At 38.4% G+C, this 19,998-nt stretch overlaps 1 long non-coding RNA gene across 1 annotated transcript; it reads left to right on the top strand.

Moving 5' to 3' along the window:
* The first annotated feature begins 12,306 nt into the window (after positions 1 to 12,306).
* Positions 12,307 to 18,272, top strand: LOC125695157 (uncharacterized). The gene is made up of 2 exons (XR_007377835.1): positions 12,307 to 12,402; positions 17,666 to 18,272. It is a non-coding gene; the product is annotated as an uncharacterized LOC125695157 (long non-coding RNA).
* The last annotated feature ends 1,726 nt before the right edge of the window (positions 18,273 to 19,998 follow it).

The following is a 19,998-nucleotide window of genomic DNA, read 5'->3' as shown; positions in this document are numbered from 1 at the left end:
CATATTATAATAAACTATAAACAAAAATGTATCTCTTCTATGTCTTTTTATTCTAGTGTTTGTTATTAATGTGCAGTGGAATTAATATTTGACCAGGGAAACTTAAAAAAAATATTTAATAACATTGTTCATCACCCTGATTTGATTGCAAGCAATATGAGCAAATCCCTACATAAATGCTGAGACTTATGTTTTCCTTATTTAAGACAGAAATTGGGATACTCGAACAGCAATTGAGTCTGCATGGAATTACAGTATTTTAAAAAATTGTGTGTTCTTGAAAAAAGCATAAAAATGCTCATATAGCACACAAAACTCGGTCAAATTTCTCGTGAATGCAATTGTTACACATGCAGCTTCCACTTCAATGAACATAGAAAAAAAAAAATGAACTGCAAACTTATGTGAAAAATAAAATCATAGAATCATAGAATCACTCAGGTTGGAAAAGACCTTAAAGACCATTGAGTCCAACCATGACCTGACCATACTACCCTGACTCCAACAACCTTCTGCTAAATCACATCCCTGAGCACCACATCCAAACGGTTTTTAAACCCATCCACAGATGGTGACTCAACCACCTCCCTGGGGAGCCTATTCCAGTGCTTAACAACCCTTTCTGTAAAGAAGTGTTTCCAGATATCCAACCTAAACTTTCTCTGGTGCAACTTGAGGTCATTTCCCCTCGTCCTGTCACCAGTGAGAAGAGACCAGCCCCGCTCTCACTGTAAGCACCTTATAGATATAGGAAGAGAGCAGTGAGGTCTCCCTCAGCCTCCTTTCCCCAGACTGAACAGCCCCAGTTCTTTCAGCCTCTCCTCATAGGGCACATTCTCCAAGCCCTTCACAAGCCTTGTTTCCCTTCTTTGGATGTGCTCCAGCACCTCAATGTCCTTTCTGTACTGAGGTGCCTAAAATCACTGTCACAGGTAAGAAAAATGTAAATAGAAGAAAGTCCTCAACTTCTGAAATGAACTCACTTTGTGATTTAAGCTATATTTTAGAATTTTTCTCCTCTTTGTCACCTTTGTAACAGTAAGCCTTAAAGGACCTTATATCTGAAAATAACTTGTGAATATAAGGAATTAATATAAAAAGAAATAACCAACAGGAATGATATGGAAAATGTTACATCTTTGTGTCATGATCAGAAAAATTCACTATGGTATGCTGGACGTGCCATTGAAAACAAAACAAAAAATCTCTTTGCATTATCCAATTCAGGTTACAAAAATAATTCTCAAAGGTACTGATAGAAGACTTAAGCTATGTGAACATTCCTATAATCTGGCTGACATGTTATCACCTTTGTATCAATTGTCCTTTATATCAATTTTTTCTCTTCTGGAAATACCTTATGTGAGTGAGGGTCCTGGTCAAAACCTTAAGGCCTCACTACATCACCAGACTAGGAAAGAAACAACCATTCTAGATCATATAAATCAAATATGAATACTTTAAGGATTGAAGTTCCTGGTAAGATGTTGCCTACTATGTTAAATAAGAGAAGAGGTAGCAAGAAGAAAGAAAAAAAAAACCACAAAAACCCTCTCCTTTTGAATCAGAATTTCCCAGATTTTCATATATATAATATTTGCACTGACTGTTGTGATTTGGCAATTGATTAGGTATGCAGGAAATAGGAGGGGAAGTTTTCTCCATTATCTTCTTTAAAAGTTAGTCAGCCTTTGATGTCCTTTAGACCAGTTCTTTTCCCCTTATATCCCTCCTGTGCCTATTTCCTATCTTTTGCTCTTCTCAGTCTGTAATACCCTTGGTGATGATTTTCCCATCACAGTCTTTGGATTTGTGGAACTTATTTAAGGCTACGGATTACCCAAGAGCTTCATTTCAAGTGTGAATACTTTTAAAGTATTAGGAAGTTCACGTTAGCTACGCAGCACTTTGTTCTGTTTACCCTGGTATCCTCAGTGTACCACTGATCATCTGCACATAGGTTTGCTCTCACAGATAGTTTTCCATGTGCCGGCCTAAAGAGCTAAGCACTGGGTTTCTGGGCAGACAGTAACAGCATGAACAAGTAGTTCACTTCCTGCAAACTGCAAGGCAGGAAACATTCAGATTTTAATCTCAACTCTGGCTACCAGAGTTCATCACCCCCCACGTCTGTCAGCAGTCACTAAAAACTCATAAAGCTGACGCTCCAGTCTTGCACAGGGTGAAGGTCTGAGTGCCAGGAGTGCCATACACTAGACCTGGCCAGATGCCTTCTGAAGAAAGTCATTCGGAGGTTTACTCACAGGCTCACAGGAAATTAGATCAATCCCTCCAAACCAGAAATTGGTGGACTGTGCTTGTAAATGAAAAGCACTTGCTTGATGAGAAGAGAAAGCCTCTTGCTCTCAGTATGGAAGAAACAGTAAATTCTTACCAGATGCAGATGTTCTCTCCAGTGATCATTGAAGATCTTTACAGATGGGCTGAATGGCACTGTGTGGGGCTCAGTGTTTCATAGCACTAAAGCTGTCCTCAGAATTTCACCTAAATACCAAACACATCTGATGGAAAATAGCACCACGTTGCCATGAGTGCTTCCAGAACATCTGAAAGTACTTGAAAAGTCAGAAGTACATTTCTGTCATAGAAAGCAGATGGGCTGGATGTAAACTTCTTAACTGTTCTTTCAGGATATTTCTCTTGCCTGTCATCAACATCTGTATACCTTCTTATAATGTTACTTCTCTGTTGTACAATGTCATGGCAAACTGTTCAGCATAATACCTAGTTCCCCTTGGGAACAGATTACAATGACCCCTTAATTCATTCTGCATGACACTGGTGCTGAGCAGATTGGAAGTTCAGGTCATCCTGGTTATTACTGTGACAAGTATTTTTGTGACAGTAGTTCACCTATTTCAGTTGTGGAAGTATCGCAGTAGGTGAGACTGGAAGACATCAGATTTTTTCTGTTTCAGAGGGACTAACTCTTGTAAGAGCTTTCCCTTATGTGTTTAGGTGGCTATCTAGAGACCTCACTGGCTTTCCAGTATTTCAGAGGAGATTATTGATAGGAGGGAGACTGACCTATTACGTGCTGATACTGATAGGACAAGGGGAATAATTTTAAAGTGAAAGAGGAGAGAGCAAATTAGATGTTAGAAGGAGATTCTTTACTCACAGGGTGGTTAGGCACTGGCACAGGCTGCTCAGAGAGTATGTGGATGTCCCATCCCCAGAAGGATTCAGCGCCAGGACAGATGATGGGGCCCTGGGCAGGCTGACCTGGGGGCAGCCTTTCCCATGGCAGGGGGTGGGAATTGGGTGGGCTTTAATGTGCCTTCCAACTCAAGCATTTCTCTAATTCTACGATTTTATGATATTTCTAACAATCTTCATGAGGCCTAAATTTCCATTTACTTGCGCCTTTTATGGGACCATGAGTATCTGAAATGAAATTTTACAGGGCACAAATAATTTTCTTCAGGTTTCAGAAACTCTGTAACTGTGGCAAAGCCAGGAAATGCTCCTTGTGGTTTATGACAGTTATTCAGACTTGTTTCTGTGAGTAATAAATGAAAGAAGACAGTCATTGTAAATTCAGTATCATAGCCCATGCCAATATGAGGCAAAAGGCAGATTTTAAGGGCAAAGTCAGACCTTCACAATACCATAAAGCCTCCCTTACTATCTTTCCCCTTGTTCTCAAAGTAGATCACCATTCCTTGAGAAGAGGCATTCTTCAGTGGCCCACTGAAGCTGTGAGATCTTTTTCCTTTAAAGGACAGATTTTTGCTAGAACTGACCAGAGCAATAACAGAAAAACAAGTAGACCATGAGAACTAGGTATGTTTCCATTCCCAAACTGGCTGCGGAGGAGGAAGATTTTCCTGCTGTATTTTTGCTGTTTTAATCAAATTCATGTTTTCTCCTGCTACAGAAGCAAATGGACTGCTTCAGTGATTTAAACATTCACTGTGCCAGAGAACAGACCCTGGGCCAATTAAATCATTTTACCTTTTCTTTTTTTCCTTTTCTTTTTTTTCCCTTTGTTTGAGGCCAGGTAAATAGATAGCATAAGTCACATCTGAGATCACTGCAACCTAGATCATTACCCAGAATACCATCTGCCAAGCTTCCTTCTATTAAAACATCATTAGATTGCCTCTGATACTCATTTGTGGACAGCAGATAAAGCAGGCCACTTAACAGATAAGCAGGAACGCAAAGAACTATTTTTTAATTGTCTATTACCATACATTGTCTTTTATGATATATTTAATCACTGGTAAGATTTTAATTAAGTGTAACTCTGACCTGTTTTGTTGATTGAAAAAAACTTAGACTACATCACTTGATAGGCTTTGAGTTTTCTGTAGACTTATTTTTACATAGACCTACAATAAAGAATACAGTTTTAAAATGCATAATGTTATATTAAATGCATATTATATTATATACATGGATGGGGGCCTTGGGCAGCCTGATGTGGTGAGTGGCAACCCTGCTCATGGTGCAGGGGCTGGAGCTCAATGATCTTTAAGATCCCTTCCAACCTCAGCCATTCTATGATTAACATGTAGCATGTATATATATTCACTGATATCTAGAGAACAAGAGCTATTAGTAAAGTTGTTGGAGTTCAGAAACACATTAAAAAGCAGTAATGGTATTTATATTGATAAAAGAACACACCATCTGAAGGTTTTTGCATGCATTTTTTGGGATAACTGACTTGGACATAGTGGGCAACTAATTCAATGATTTATTTTTTTAAATGCGTGCATATGTTTAAAGTGCATAATTTTCAGTTTTAACAGAATGAAAGAGAACAGTTTTGTTCAAAATATAAAGTTCTCTTTTTCAGCCTCTTTTTAGTTGTAATATCTTAGTTTGTTGAAAATGCTATGGAGTGGCCTGAGGATAACTGCTGGAAATTCAATCACAGTTCATACAAAATCATGCTATTCAGCCTCCTTTCTCTGTCCTGGCAGCCTGAGCCAGAGATGTTCATGAGTCACCACAGAATGCAACAATCCATGGCTCCTTCAGGGCATTATGTAAATCTACAAATAAGTCCATCATGTGATTAACATTTCTTAAGGATTTATGAGCTTAAAAATTAAATGTGGCTAACCTAAATACAACTGATATAATAGAAATTCACAGTTCATTCTTTCCATTATTCATCACTCCCTTTTGAAATATAATCTGTAATTTTTTATTTTATTTTATTTTTTTTTCTGAAACATTCCAGGCACGAACTCATTCCAAAATTGTTCTTTTTTTTTTTTAGTTTCTTTTATTTTTTGGTGCAAAATGTCAAGACATTTTATATAAGTCTTTCAAAATGAGATAAAGAACAGAAGTACATTCACACAGAGACACTTTTTTTTTCCAATAGAAAATGCAAATATATATTATCACACTTGTAAAAAAGAGATGCCCATGCCAAATATGACTGACTTTTATCACTTAATAGGTTGAACATCAAAATGATTAAGTCTTCATGAAAAATAATACTGTTAAGTTGTTGGGAACTTATAGGTGAGCATTTTGCTTTGGAACACAAACACATCATACAAACTATGATAATAATTGCCACAAGCTAGGTCTTTATCATTTCTCTAAATATAAAGATGGAAGGACTGGATGTGCATGGCAGATGAGTTCTTTAAAAGCAGTTTTTCAAAAGAAGTCAGGGCACATTAAACAAGTATTGCAGAGAAATATGTGCCTTCCAATGTGGCTCTATTTTCCAGAGAGTTTGTGGGTAAAAATCAACTGATTCTCCATCCAAACTCTCATTACGACTATCTAGCTATTTCTGTGAAGCATTGCTGAAACTTTTTTTTTTGTGGTCTCTCTCCATCTCTAAATAGGCAAATATAATTGCACTGCTGTGGAAAATCACATTCTCTTATGACTCTCTAAAAACATATTATTTCTTTCCCACCATCTTAAGTTTGTATGGCTGCTTTGCAGGTAATATGTTTAGTGTGAAAATCCATGCTTTTGTTTCTGGGACATGCCAACATACCCCATCTACACAAGGTCTGTGCACTCCAAAGGATGTGTTCTGGCTGATCCTGTAGTCATGCCTGTTGTGGCACAAGCAGAAAGTAGGCCACCTTAAAGCCTTGTCTTCAGACTGAATTGCCCCAGCTCTTTCAGCTTATCCTCAAAGGAGATGTGTTCCATCCATTGGATCGTCTTTGTGGCCCTTCCCTGGATGCACTCCAACAGGTTCGTGTCTGTCCTTTACCGAGGACTCCACATCTGGACACAGTACTCCAGGTGAGGCCTCCCCAGTGTAGAGCAGAAGAGTTAGATCACCTTCCTCAACCTGCTGGACATGCTTCTTTTGATGTAGCCCAGGGTACAATTGGCTTTCTGGGCTGCAAGGGAACACTGCTGGCTCCTGTCCAGCTTCCTATTCACCAGTACCCCCAGGTCTTTTTTGGTAGGACTGCACTCAATTCTTTCATCACCCAGCTTATATTGGTAGTGAGATTTTCCTCACCTCAGGTGCAAGGTCTTGCATTTGGATTTGTTGAACCTTGTTCACCTGGGCCTACTGCTCAAGCCTGTCGGGATCCCGCTGGATGGCATCCAATCCCTCTGGTGTGTCAATCACACAGCTTGGTATCATCAGTAAACTTGCTGAAGGTACACTCAACCCTATTATCAATGTAATTGATGAAGATATCAAAGAGTATCTGTCCTAGCACTGACCTCTGCAGGACACCACTCATCACTGATCTCCATCCACACATGGACTCAATCCTGCAGCCAGTTTTTCATCCACTGAACAGTCAAATCTGTCAAATCCATATCTTTCAAATTTGAAGAGAAGGATGTTATGGGGTACTGTGTCAAAGGCCTTACTGAAGTCCATATAGGTGACATCAGTAGTTCTTCCCTTGAACACTGATGCAGTGACACCATCATAAAAGGCCACTATCCTGGTCAAACAGGATTTGCCTTTGGTGAAGCCATGCTGGTTCTCCCATATCATCTCCCTATCTTCCATGTGATATACTACCAAGCTGCTTATCTGGAAATATAGTCAATGTTTATTGAAAACTTCAAGTATTCAGAGAAATTAAGCAATTCTTAGACTCATTTGACTGCATGATTTGCTATGATAAGATCCTATATTCAGCTTGTTTTTTATGTAGCAAGAAAGGAAAAAAATCCCTGGCAGAAAAAAATCCATTAAAGGGAAGGATACATTTATTTTATTTTTAAAAAATAATGTGTGACTTAAATATCTAAATTTTTTCCTTTTGAATTAATTTTCATATTATTCCATAAAGATTGTTAATTTAATTGTTGTTCCTACTCATTTATACTGCAGGTATAATTTCTATATTATTGCTGTACTATATTATTAAATTATTACAATATTATATATTGTATTTTCTCATATGTATTATAATACTGAGTAAAAATTAATGAGAATTAATCATCACAAAGTGTGCATGCACCTGCTAACTATTTCCTGTTATTTTCTGCAAATCCAAAACATTAATTCTGGAGCCTGAAACAAACTCCAGAGTACTCAAAGAAAGCTGGGGTTTCCTGCAAGGTAATTTTGGGAGATATTTTATCCTTCAGAACAACATATTTATATTCCAATCTAATTATACCGAGCAATTTGGGATCCAGATAATCTGACAAACCTAATGTGAAAAACAATTCTGTTCATTTCCTCAGTGTGCTGTCATTGATTATTTTTGTCCGCAGAGGGTTAAAGGTATGTTAAATAACCAAAGACTTGTAGAAACCTAGAAAGATGTGCTAGCAACTGACTTAGAAACTTTGCTGTAGACAAAAGTTTGTACAAAATATCTACTTCAAAAAGTGATATATTCATTGATAGGCCAGCATATTCAAATGGCACATTGGCTGGCACCGCTGTCAATATTTCTTAAGTATTAGAAAACTGAAAATTACAACTTGTTTAAGTTTAGAAAACAGTGTCAAGGAAATTGAAGTGTTACAAGAATATTAATGAACAGTACTCATAATTCTGATTGATAAGGTGGTATTAAGCAGTTGAAATTCAAGGTGATTTGGTTATTTTTGTTGCTAAGGTTTGCTACGAAATAGTTTCATTAAGCCTTTTAAGGTGAAACTTCTCCTTTAAAGGTTTGAATTCACTATGAAGGAATACTTGGAATTATAATAATTATTATAGTATTATTATACTGGAATACTAATTAAACAGAGGCTTTGAGTTGTACTGGTACTAGCTGACTTCAGAACTAGAATTCTCACACCTAAGACCAAGGCATGTCTGTACAACCTGAAATATGAATCTCAAAATCTGTATTTTGACAACTGAATGAATGCTGTTCTGCTAGCATAGTTTCTGCAGATGTCAAGTAGGCCCAATAATATTTTCCATATAGTGAAACAATGGGATTGACCTTTTGTAGTTCTCAGCTAAAAAGGGTTTGCTGTGATATTAAATCATTATTATTGTCTTGGCATAGAAATTTCTCAGTCAAGGAGCAAAAATTTCTTTATATCCTCAATCCTAAGGTTGCAACTATAGCCATATAGATATCCTGGATAATCCACTCTCAGGGGAAATAAATGTGATTAATGCCTTGCCCATTTCTACATGCTTAATTATGCAAGCTGAAAAAGTTTCATATTTTTTTAAACTGGAAGTTATAATGAAAAGGGAAGTACAGGACTAATATTCAGGAAAAAAAAGAGGTAGTACAGTTCACGGCAGAAAACCAATATGATCTGTGTTTGAGAGGCTCCTTACAAGGTCAGAGATTCATTTGACTTATTCCTGTCTGTGAGCCTTCAGAGCTTGTGTTGATCTGCAGTTTAGAAGAGATATGAGCATCAAGATCAAAGAAGTGAGACAGTCTTGGAATCAGCAGTGGAACAATAAAATATCTACTAAATTATCCCTTTCTCCACCTCAAATAATTGGATGTCTTTTTCCTGCAGACTAATTTATGAGTCTTATATTGACTTTGCGCAATGCCTCCTTTAAAAAAAAGAAATCATTGCCTTTAATTAACCTCTTGAGCACCTTTCTGAGCTTTCTTCAAAAGATTGGACTTTTACATACACACAAAACCAATATCTGAACTTGCCCTAGATAGAATAACAACTATAAGTATTATTGTAGGCAGTATCATCAAAAGAATGATTTTGACTGCTTCCATTATAAACTGAAGGCTTTAGTTCAGCTTCTTCCGAATCACAGTTTGGTATCAGTGAGAGGACAGGAGCACTCAGCTAGTCAATAATTGTCCAAACATTTCTGCAACCATAGGTGGGAAAAAGATAAACTTTTCAACATGTCCTGCTGTTAACTGTAAAATGGCACAAAACCGTGCCTTTCAGTTCAATTTATGGTGACTTCATTTCAATTTTAAGTGATAAGACACAGATACTTTCCACTGTTATTTACAAGTTACTTTCAGATGAAGGGTGAGCGATTTTCTTTTTCTTTTTCCCTAACTGGCAGGATGAAGCCTCATTTCCCTTTTCTGAATTTTTTGAGACATCCAATCTCCCTTGTTATTAACTGAAAATCATGCAAACAAACCACATGCATTTATCCAGGCTGTCATCCAGCCGAATTCTCCCAAGTTTCCTGTTTCTCAGCCCTTTACTTTAAACCTTAGCCCACACTGCCTAGTCCAAAATCTATTTTAAAAATCACATATAAATAAGTAAGGTTTAGAGTAGTCGTAGGATTATGAAAAACCCAGGTTAGAAAATCAATAGCCAACATTCTGTGTCGGTCTTTTATTACATTTCAGAACCATTTGCAAATATAATCCAAGTTTTTCTCGTGCAAATTTTACTTGGGATATGTACAAACAGACATTCTGTGCTAGCTTGCCCTCTGTTTAAAGTAAGAAAAAACAAAATGTGTTAAATTTGGCTCTGCAGATTTTTGGAGGAAAGTAGTGATTCAGACAGAATACAATATAGTAAATTCTTATTGAATATCTTGTTATGTTCTAGAAGTTACTTGGAGATTGTTGATATGGTAACATTTACAGTAAAAATTCAGTCGTTCTACCTAATTTCCATAAATGATAACAATCTTTCAAGCATCACTTCAGTATTTCTCAGGGGATCATGAGAAACATAACCGCTCCTTTGGATGATTTTGTTTTTGTCTTTTATTAATTAAAAATACGTATTTATTTCTTGCAATACAAATCACTTTCTGTTTCAGTACTGATTCTTCCAGATCTGCCAGTACTTCCAGACTGTTCTTTATGCGCTTAATGTCAGTAGGGAGCTTCACCTTTCATGTAATACACACATGGGTGTTTTGTTTAAGCAGCATTCAGATCTGTGAGTACTTTTCTAGATTTTTTCTAAAAAATATGGCAGAATGTAGGAAGTCTGGTATCAGTGGCCCACCAGTTGAGAACTGCTCTCTGGTTTGACACTGGACTACACATCCTCTAACAGAGGTCTGGAGGCTGACCCTTGGCACTACCAAATTTCTGTTAAGCTTGCACAAGAATAGTGGTGTTTCCCCACTCTCTTTCAAAATATTAGTTTGCGCAAGTCTGTTTCCCATCTTTATACTCGAGCAGCACTTGCCAGGCAAGAGATGCAGTCCTGCTGATCACAAGTTAAATCTTGGCACTGTGGGCTTTCACGTGAAGCTGGGGCACGGGCCAGCTGTCACTGCATTCCTGTAGCAGGCTGTGCAAGGACAACTGCTGATATGCTGGTTATTGAGGCCAGTTTGGTAACTCTGTGTGTAATGCTGCCTCAGTATCATGCCTCTGTTGGGCGTTATGTGGAGGAGAGGTTAGTTCAAGTGGCACTGGCATAACCTTGACACAAAACTGGGTAAACGGTGCATTCAAAATATGTCGCCAGCCTAGAGAGGACCTACCACGTATATAGCCCACAGCATGAATACAAGCACTACTATGAGGACCTGTGATCACTTATGCTGACCCAAGTACTGCTGTTTCTCTTCTGGACCTTCTATTTATAAGGACTACAAGTTTTGTTATTTTTTACTAACTTTTGTGAAACAACCTGACAGTGCTTCTTGTTTTTTAAATTCTGGGCATGACATCCTCAAATGTGATATTCCTTTACTCGTTACCCTCAAACATACTTGCATACTCATACATCAAAAGATGTCTGAAGCTATTCCTGCATGGACGTACTGAATTCCAAAGGAGTTCTGCTACCATAGAGGTAACTTCACACATGACCAGTTTTCGAGAACAGTCTGAGACGAACGTATTCTGAGCTGGTGATAAATGGGACTGAGATTCTGACATTACAGATTTGGGGGCTTACAGAGTGTACAAGATCAAAGCAAAGGGCTTGATTTATTGCTGTACCAAATAAACACAAAAAACACAATGCAAAATCCTACCACAGTAGTCTCTGGATGCGTTCCTTTTCTGGCTAGTGCACTGCCAGCCCTTTCTGGGCTTGGGAGTTTGTCCTGAACTGCAGCTCAGGATGTAAAGAAATCTCATCAGATGTATTAAATCCTCATCTTCAGGTGGGGTTGTTAGTTTTTTCTTAATGAAGATATAAAAATGAAGCTTACACCTAACCAACAAAAAGAATTTTCCTATATTAATCAGGATTTTATCTATCTTCTGCCATTTTTAGTAAGTAAAAAGTGATGTGTATTCATTATTCCAATTAAATGAGACATCCCCAGGTAGAATCATAGTACATCCTGTGTTGGAACGGACCCATAAGGATCATTGAGTCCAGCTAGTACTATAAGGTCTTTTACAAGGTATTCAGTGTACATTGATGTACTAGTGCTATAAGTTTATCTTATTACACTGGATAGCTGGATAGCACTGTGCTACTCCCCCACAGAAGGATGTTGCTATTTCTTGTTGCCAGCCATCTTTGCACTCAAGCAGGAAAAACACCAACCATCAAAGATCATTGAATATTGCTGTTGGCTAGGCTAATTATGATTTTTCAAGACAGAAGGAAATTTTTTAAAGAATGTGGATTTGGACAGCAAAATATCAACAATGGTATTAACAAAGCTGAAAAGAGGAGGCACTGAGGCATCTTTGTGAATCAAAACCTTAATTCTACAAACTTACTCTACTCTGTTTGGTACCACACAGAAAAAGAAATAACATTCCCAATTCATCCAGAGCCCAGGTTTTTTCCTGTTTAATAATAGTTTTGTTTCAGAAGAAACTATCCTACCTTACCTAATTTAACAACTAATAGCTAATTAATAAATGTAATCTGAGACAGGTGTAAGTTTACACTATCCCTGACACAGCAGGTACAAAAGGACTCAGATTGCCATGCTAGTGCTTCTAACAGAGTATAGCTGAGGATCTGGGTGTAGAGCTGTTTCTTCAGAGACATACAAGAAGAGTCTTTGTTTTTGAGTATCCTCTTATATAGAAGTTCTGACTGCAGTACAAGGTATGCACTCTTAGCAAAGACTTGGAGAACCCTTTAGGGAGTAGGAGACAGTGATGAGTATCTTCTAGGCCTGTGTTTTCTTCCAAAATCTGGAGGAGGATAGTGCTTATACCTGACCACTTATAGATATGCTAGTGTGCTGGATGGGGCCAAGAAATTTTAAGAGTTCTTACTACCTTTTGTTTTTCATAGATCTGTCCTTCAGTATGTTTCTACTGTGTTCTCTGAAGTGTTTTTTTCTGGCCTTTTGCTTAAGTTGATTGGTATTCTCACTGTTGATAATCCTTTGTGCGCTACAAAGGGATCTAAAATAAATCTTAAAAAGAGCATTTGGCATTCAAGAACAAAGAAGCTTCAAGAACAAAAAAAACCCTCACATATCATTCTTATTCTAGGCAACTGTGCTGACTGCCCTCAAAATTCTTTGGCTTAAAGCTGTGATGGTCAGGACCTGGGGTGTATCACAGACTCTCTGGCTCTGTCTTCAGGGATATTGCAACAGATGTGCTGCATAGTGACAATGAGATGTTGGGAAAGGGCTCTTACGTCTGGGGTATGACTTCTTTGCAACTGATACATAAGTGTTGTGGTTTTGTCTGGAAATTTTGTCATAAGAAGAGACCCTGTGATGTGGCCGCAATTAAATCAGTGCTGAGGAACTTGGAGAGATAGTCCATTTGTTGGATTTAGAGAGTTCCTGAAAGGCTTTCAGAAGTCTGAAGGGGAGCTATGGGAGAGAAGGGGATGGACTTTTTTTGCAGTATCTGTGGTGATAGAACAAGGGGAAATCATTTCAAGCTTGAAGATGGCAGATTTAAGTTAGATATAAAGAAAAAATCCTTTACAGTGAGGGTGGTGAGGCACTGAAACAGATTGCCCAGTGAGCTAGTTGTGGATGCTCTTGTTCATTGCAGGGGAGTTGGACTAAATGGCCTTCAGAGGTTCCTTCCAACTCTAAGGATTCTATCATGCTATGGTTCTTGTGTTGCATTATCTTATATTCCCAGTATGTACACTGGAAAACCAAGGCACAGAATCAATCATTAGGGATTTTTGTCAAGGTTAAACTGTGACTTAGACAAAGATTAATTGCATCCCACCTCTTAATTTTTGAGCAATTACAGACACATATTTCTTAGCGGAATAATTCTCATTATCCTGCTTCTGTTCCTTCACACTATTTCCCACAGAATTTGTAAGCTTAAGGTTAGACATGCTGTTTTGTAGCCTGCAGTCAAAGCCTACAAAGAGTCAGCTGTGTACTTGATTAACTTTTTTTTTTTTTGTCTTTGCTCTCAGACAGTAAGTTGTTTAGCCTGAAGATCCAAATAGCTTGGAGGCAAATTATGGTTTGCAACTAATTGTAATATGGAAGAAGACTAGGATTCTGGATGTCTCTTTCTGATATCGTAATACATCAAACAAGTAGGATGTGTTTGGGACATGCCAGCTTCTTAACCCCAGACTACATAATAAAAATACTATCACTGGTTAGAACAGGCGAAGAAATCTCCTCCCTCCTCCTTATGGCATATTGTTATTGCTCTTACAGAGTGAAAATGTGCAAATTATTATTTCTCTTGCTATATTTATTGTTGGTGTGGCATCACCTTGAGTACTGTGTGCAGTTCTGGTCTCCACAATGTCAGAAGGATGTTACATCCTTCTGTAACATCCTCCTTGTAACTGTCTGGAGGAAGGCAAGAAAGTAGATAACAGGGCTGGAAGGCATGGAGGAGAGACTGAGGACCCTTTGTTTCTTGTGTCTAGAGAAAAGAAGGCAGAGAGGTGACTTCATTGCTCTCTGCAGCTCCTGCTGAGGGGTGGAGGGCAGTGCCAGTCTCTTCTCCCTGGTAGCTGATCATGGGAGATACGAGACTGACACAAAGCTGGAGAAGAAACATCACTTTACTATGAAGAACAGGCTTCCTGGAGTGGTGGTTGATGCCCCATGTGCCTCAGTATTCAAGAGGTACTTAGGTAATGCCCTCGTTAATACGCTTTAACTTTTTAAGCATGAAAAGGTGAGGCAGTTAGACCAACTGATCTTTGAACTTTCTGTTCTATTATAGTGTCAAATACAGTAATGTGAAAGTTATATTTTTTTTTGTTGTTGTTCTCAAAACAAAGTAAAAGATATCTGTGGGGAAAAGGAAAGGTCTTCAGATTTGAATGTTCAAAGTGAAGCTTCTGTGTTTTCTTTAGTGTGCTGAAACTTGGCGATCAGATTTTGTATCTTCTGGCCATTGGTTTACACATGAGCAATTTAATGAGGAAAAAGACAGATTTGGATAGTGTTTATCCACTATTTCTCTCTTGTCTTTTAAGCTTTCTCACTGCAAGAGCAGGAAGTGTGATTGTGCTGACTGGGAGGGGACCCTGTCAGGGTAGGTTAGTGGTCTGTGTGGTCTGAGTCCCTGTTCTGAAGGCTACTTCAGAAGACTGCTACTCTTAGCAGTCCTCTAAGCATGTTGTCTACATCAAATAGGTATAACTTATTGCAAACATACTTATGAAATATTCATCCCTGCAATCCACTATTTTCTGGTAAACTTATACTTTAGACTAGGCCTAAATTAGAATTTCAGGACACCACACCTAACTGGGCCTCGGTGAAAGTGGCATCACCTCTCTCTGCTGTGTATGGAGCACTTTTACATTGTTATATTACAAAGCTAAACATACCATGTACATGGGTCTCTCTGAAACTAATGCCTCCTATTTCTATTTCCAGTATTTGATAAAGTAAACTATCAGCTACAAAATACCATTTTTTTTTTTGATGTAGCCATCAGCATTAGCTATGTGTTTTTACCAGAAGTGAGTATGATATGCTTGTAAAAATCTGCATCCTCTGTCACTGTCACCATTGCTGAAACATCCCACCCACCACCTTGCTGTGCTTACATCCACTGTTTGGTCTCAATGAACATTCAGCAAGTATCCATGAATCACTTCTTCTGCATAAAAGAATTCAGTTTCATACCTTTGCTTCACATACACTTCTGTGTCAGATGCCATTTTGTCAAACTACTCCTCTACTGCCATCAATCACATAGCAACAACATGTAACAGAATCTTGGTAGGAAGGTTAAACATCTGTTGCCATGCTATCAACATCCACATTTGATGTGATGGACCAACATCATAAAATAGGAGGCATTTCTTTTGGAGCAGCCTTTCCTATGTGCTTTTCCTATGTGGCTTCTAATCTGAATACATCTTTTATAGTGATATGTATTTGGATTTTCTGTATTGTGACACGTGGAGGGCAGTAAAACTTAAATTCTGTCTAATATCAGTGTATTTTCTAACATTCTTATTGGTCTCATTGTCTTCAAAGCTGTGATTTTAAACATAGAGCAGAAAGTAAATTTGAGTGGGTTGCCAACAGATTTGTCTAGACTTCTGTAATATCTTAAAAGTTATTAAACATGGCAGGCAAGGTTCAGCCATTACCGGGATTTTATTCAATATATGTATTTCCTTACATATAATTGTTTGCAAACAGCACACAGAAAATCCTAGGTGGCCCTGTTTCTGGAAGCTCCAGGCTGAATTTATTGAAAAGAACTTGAGATATGCTGACCAAATGACTTGACTCAGTGAGGCTTTTTTTTTTTCTTTTTCTTTTTTTATGGTAAATCATCCTACAGCTTAAACTAGAAATACATCCAGACAAATATCCCTAAGCTTCAGAGGAAATATGGATGCAAACTTTGAAACTAATATTTTTCTCTACTGGAAAAGAACCCCTTCATTTTCTATTTACCCTATTGCTCCTTTCCCTAAGAAAGCAGTATTTTTCAGATCATGTGAATTTTGTTTACTCTCTACCATGTAATTACATGGTGAGTAATTGGATGGCTTCACAGGACTGGAAATGGAGTACTGACTGCTTAACCTGTAGATGGTTATTTCAGCTCTATGCTATCCTGGTAGTAGATGAAGATGGGTCCCTAAATTCTGTTGTGTGTCTGAAGTCATGGCTTAGCCCAGCTAGCTCTAGTTTCTGTGTCATAAATAACAACTGGTGCTAATGTTGGATATTGGCAGTCTTGAGGAAAGTAAGAGTCTTGAGAAGAAAGTCCCTCTTGCTTTTATCTGTGTCTGATGGTAAGTATCCTGAAAGCATGGAGGTGCTCGTGGTAGTCTCAGTCTCTTCTTACTCTGAGTGCGTGTGGAACAATGTTATCATTCCCTAACAGTAGATTAAAATATTTGATTTAGATTCAGGATTTTAAATAACTGTTTAAATAACTGCTGGAGAAGTCCATGATTTTAAAGTAATTTTGTAGTACAAAAGCAGCCCTGAAAGAATCATTACATGGCATGACTTTTGTTCAGGGCTGGGTAAGTATTGCCCTTTCACAGCAGTGAATTTTTTTCTGATCCAGCAACAGTTGACTAGCATGAGCAGTTGTAATCTTCACCAGGTCCTGCTAATATGCCTGTTTTTCTGCTTAAGAAGGAATGATGAAAAAATGCAGTCCAGCTGTTACAATATAGAAACTTAAAACATGAGCAAAGCTTGTGAAAAGAAGCCTAACACAGAGTGAGCTTTTATTCATACGGATGTTGTTTTTTTCATTCTTTTCTGTTTTTTTTTTTTTCTTTCCCAAAAATCCCATGGAATTTTTTCTTCCTATAGCTTTTTGTAAATCTTCCCCTTGTTGCTGGGAGACTTAAAACAAACAACCAAGACTATTTAATGATCTCTGAATTGCCTTGCTATTAACTGAGAGCATTTCTAGGTTTCCCACTTACCCAATTGGCCTAAAATCACAAAAATAACCTCATCTTGTTATAATCCTGTTTCACAACTCATTTTTTCAAAGCTCAGTTCCACTCTAGACTGGTTTTTCTTTCTTCTGAGCTCTCATTTTTCCCTTACCACACATGTATCCACTCTTCCTCTCTCACAAACAGGCTTGCTCACACACCCCCACACATCCACACTCGCATACTCGCATCAGGAGCAGTTTACTGCTCAATTTGAAAGATGGATCTTAATAAACAAAAAAAAGTTTTCATTGTTTCTGATGTGGAGAACAACTAACCAAACAAAGGAAACCAGAGTGGGCAGCAAAACCCTTGGGGTCTGCAAGCTTAGTTGTGGGAAATGTGGTGTTAATTTCTCTTATTCTGAAATCTACTAATGCTTTTCAAAGAGCTTGAAAGAACATTTTGTTTACATAAAAAAATAAATAAGTCTGACTCAGTTATATGGGACTTATTTGGGTTCTTTCTTATTCTTAACTAGGAAAGTTTGCAAGAAAACAGGATATTTGTCTCTGAAGAGGGTGTCTGCTACTTATTTCCCACATAAACTTCCTGCTGTTGCTACTTTGGAAACTACTGTCTGATCTACTGGAGTCCCAGGCCTTTAACTCCATCACTGTTCACAAGGTTCCCCTGGGCTTTTGAAATGACTTTGCCATCTTGTATTGCTCCTGCTTCCATAAGCATCCACTGACTGAGGCACTTGTCAAGCTCATTCTTGCTCATCTTTCCCTTTAATAGATGACTTGTTTTCCCATTTCTCCAGTTTTCCCCCAATCCTCTCATGTCACTCTTCTTAGTACCTGAACTTGAACCATTGTCACTCTCTGTAGCTTGTGAAATGGAGCTCCCTTCTTTTGTAGATCAAAACTTCAGCACTTTCCCACTGAACACAGTAAACACTCATATGTTTTAAATCTCCCTGGAAATGTGATTTCCTGTTTTTCTTCAAATTCATATTTGCTCTTTTCATCCTCACATTAGCACGCTTGTTATGACCTTCCTTTCTTTAACTTAACCATTCTCTATGGATGGTGATAATACTGTGCCAGACATTTTTTTTAAATCTGACTGGTGAAATAGCATTTTCTTCAATCAGGGCAGATTACACAGTCAGCTGTGCATTAGAAGGTCAATGTACAAAAGCATCATAAATGTATTGATCAACCTGGAAGACAGGGATATTTTTGTAATGCCTCGGTGACATATTGATTAAACTGATTAAGCCGTAAATGATGAGGACATATGCTTCAGTCAATCCAGCTCCTGGAATAGCCCTCCAGCCCCCATTTTCCAGTATTCTAGAGAAATGTGCTTGGACTTCATTGTAAAACACCAGGTCAATGGACTGCAGAGTATTCAAACAAACCCTTCTGACTGTGTGTAAACCAGCCCTCCTGCCTGCACCACAATGGATGAACTGATGGCAGGGAAATGTGAGCACTTGACAGATCTACTGCATGTGCTATTGTAATTGGTCTGTGATGAGGGTAAACTGTTCCTTCTCAAAGGTAGTGCGCTTTCCTCTCCTGCCTGGCAATTTGCTTGATTACCTATACTGTGCTTAAGACTTTCAATGGCCTGGGTGGAAATTCAGCTTATGCTAACAGTAGCATCTGGATTGAAAACAAGTTTATTAGACAGAACAACACAGGAAAAGCCCAAACTGTGTTTTTGTTTATTTTTGCTTTGGATTTTCATTTCTTTCCATTTGCAGCTTCAGTGACATCTGGCTTGTTCTTTCTTATTGTGATTTTAATACTAAACTGAATTGATGGCCCAGAGTGTTGTGTCAGGGAGCAAGAGAACACATCTGTAGGCTGAAGGGTGCTGTCTGGCAATAGGACTGAATGACAAACATACTTCAACTGTTCTATCTCATAGAGAGGTTCAGTGAGAGATGTCAGTATTATGACATTTGGAAGTACAATATGCCGTAGTGCTGAAGAAGCAGAGCTGAAGAGCTGTATCTACTGTTACTGCAGTAGGATATGTCATCATGCACAGCACTCAAGTCAAGTCTCTGCAGTTAGCAGTACTGAAGTGTGTGATTCAGAAATAACCCAGTAGTTTCCCCTTTTATTTTTTTCTTTTTCCTGGCTGAATAGCACTAACTGAGTTAAAGGTGGCTTTCTTTGTGTCAGGGAAACAAAGATTGATGCTTTTGTAAAGATATAATGGCTGTATAGATTATCTGCTTTTGCCCTTTCCACAGGGAAAGAGCAGCAGTGTGGCATGCTGACAAGAAGACAACAAAAACCTAGTTTATGTTATCCAGATAGATTCAGGTCTGATATGATGTGGAAATGGTTTTCAGCTAATTCATGCTTGGAAATAACAGAGCAATGTTTTCAAAGAGTCAGAATATGTCCAGTACTTCACTACTGGGGTTGCACTAATAACTCTGATAAGTGAAGCTAAACCTACAGACAATTTAGAGAGTGGAATGAGTGTGGGTGATGACTGGCTTACTAAGTATTTCACACCAGGAACATAGTGCACCAGCTTTCTTTGATCTGGGTGGAGTGCCAGGACTCTGGGCCAACACTGAGTCCTAGCTGCTTAGGGTCCCGATTACCTGGGAGATGCTCCTTGTTTGCAGTGTCACAACCCCTGATCTGGTGACGAGGGAGCTGGAGGGGGAATGCGTCAGGAAGACGTCTGTGGCAGTGAACTCTGTATTGCAGCCTGCGTTGGCTAACTTGCTAGGCAACGTCTGAACACGCTTTCTCAAGTGTTTGAGAGTAGTTGAGTTGATCTCCTTTGAGCCGGGACAGAACAGAATGGCTCTGATCCCAAATCGTTATTTTGCTG

This window comes from Lagopus muta, chromosome 6 (assembly GCF_023343835.1).
Source record: "Lagopus muta isolate bLagMut1 chromosome 6, bLagMut1 primary, whole genome shotgun sequence".
Classification (NCBI taxonomy): domain Eukaryota; kingdom Metazoa; phylum Chordata; class Aves; order Galliformes; family Phasianidae; genus Lagopus; species Lagopus muta.
Note: the sequence above shows the minus strand (reverse complement) of the source record. Positions and strands in the feature narration are given on the sequence as shown.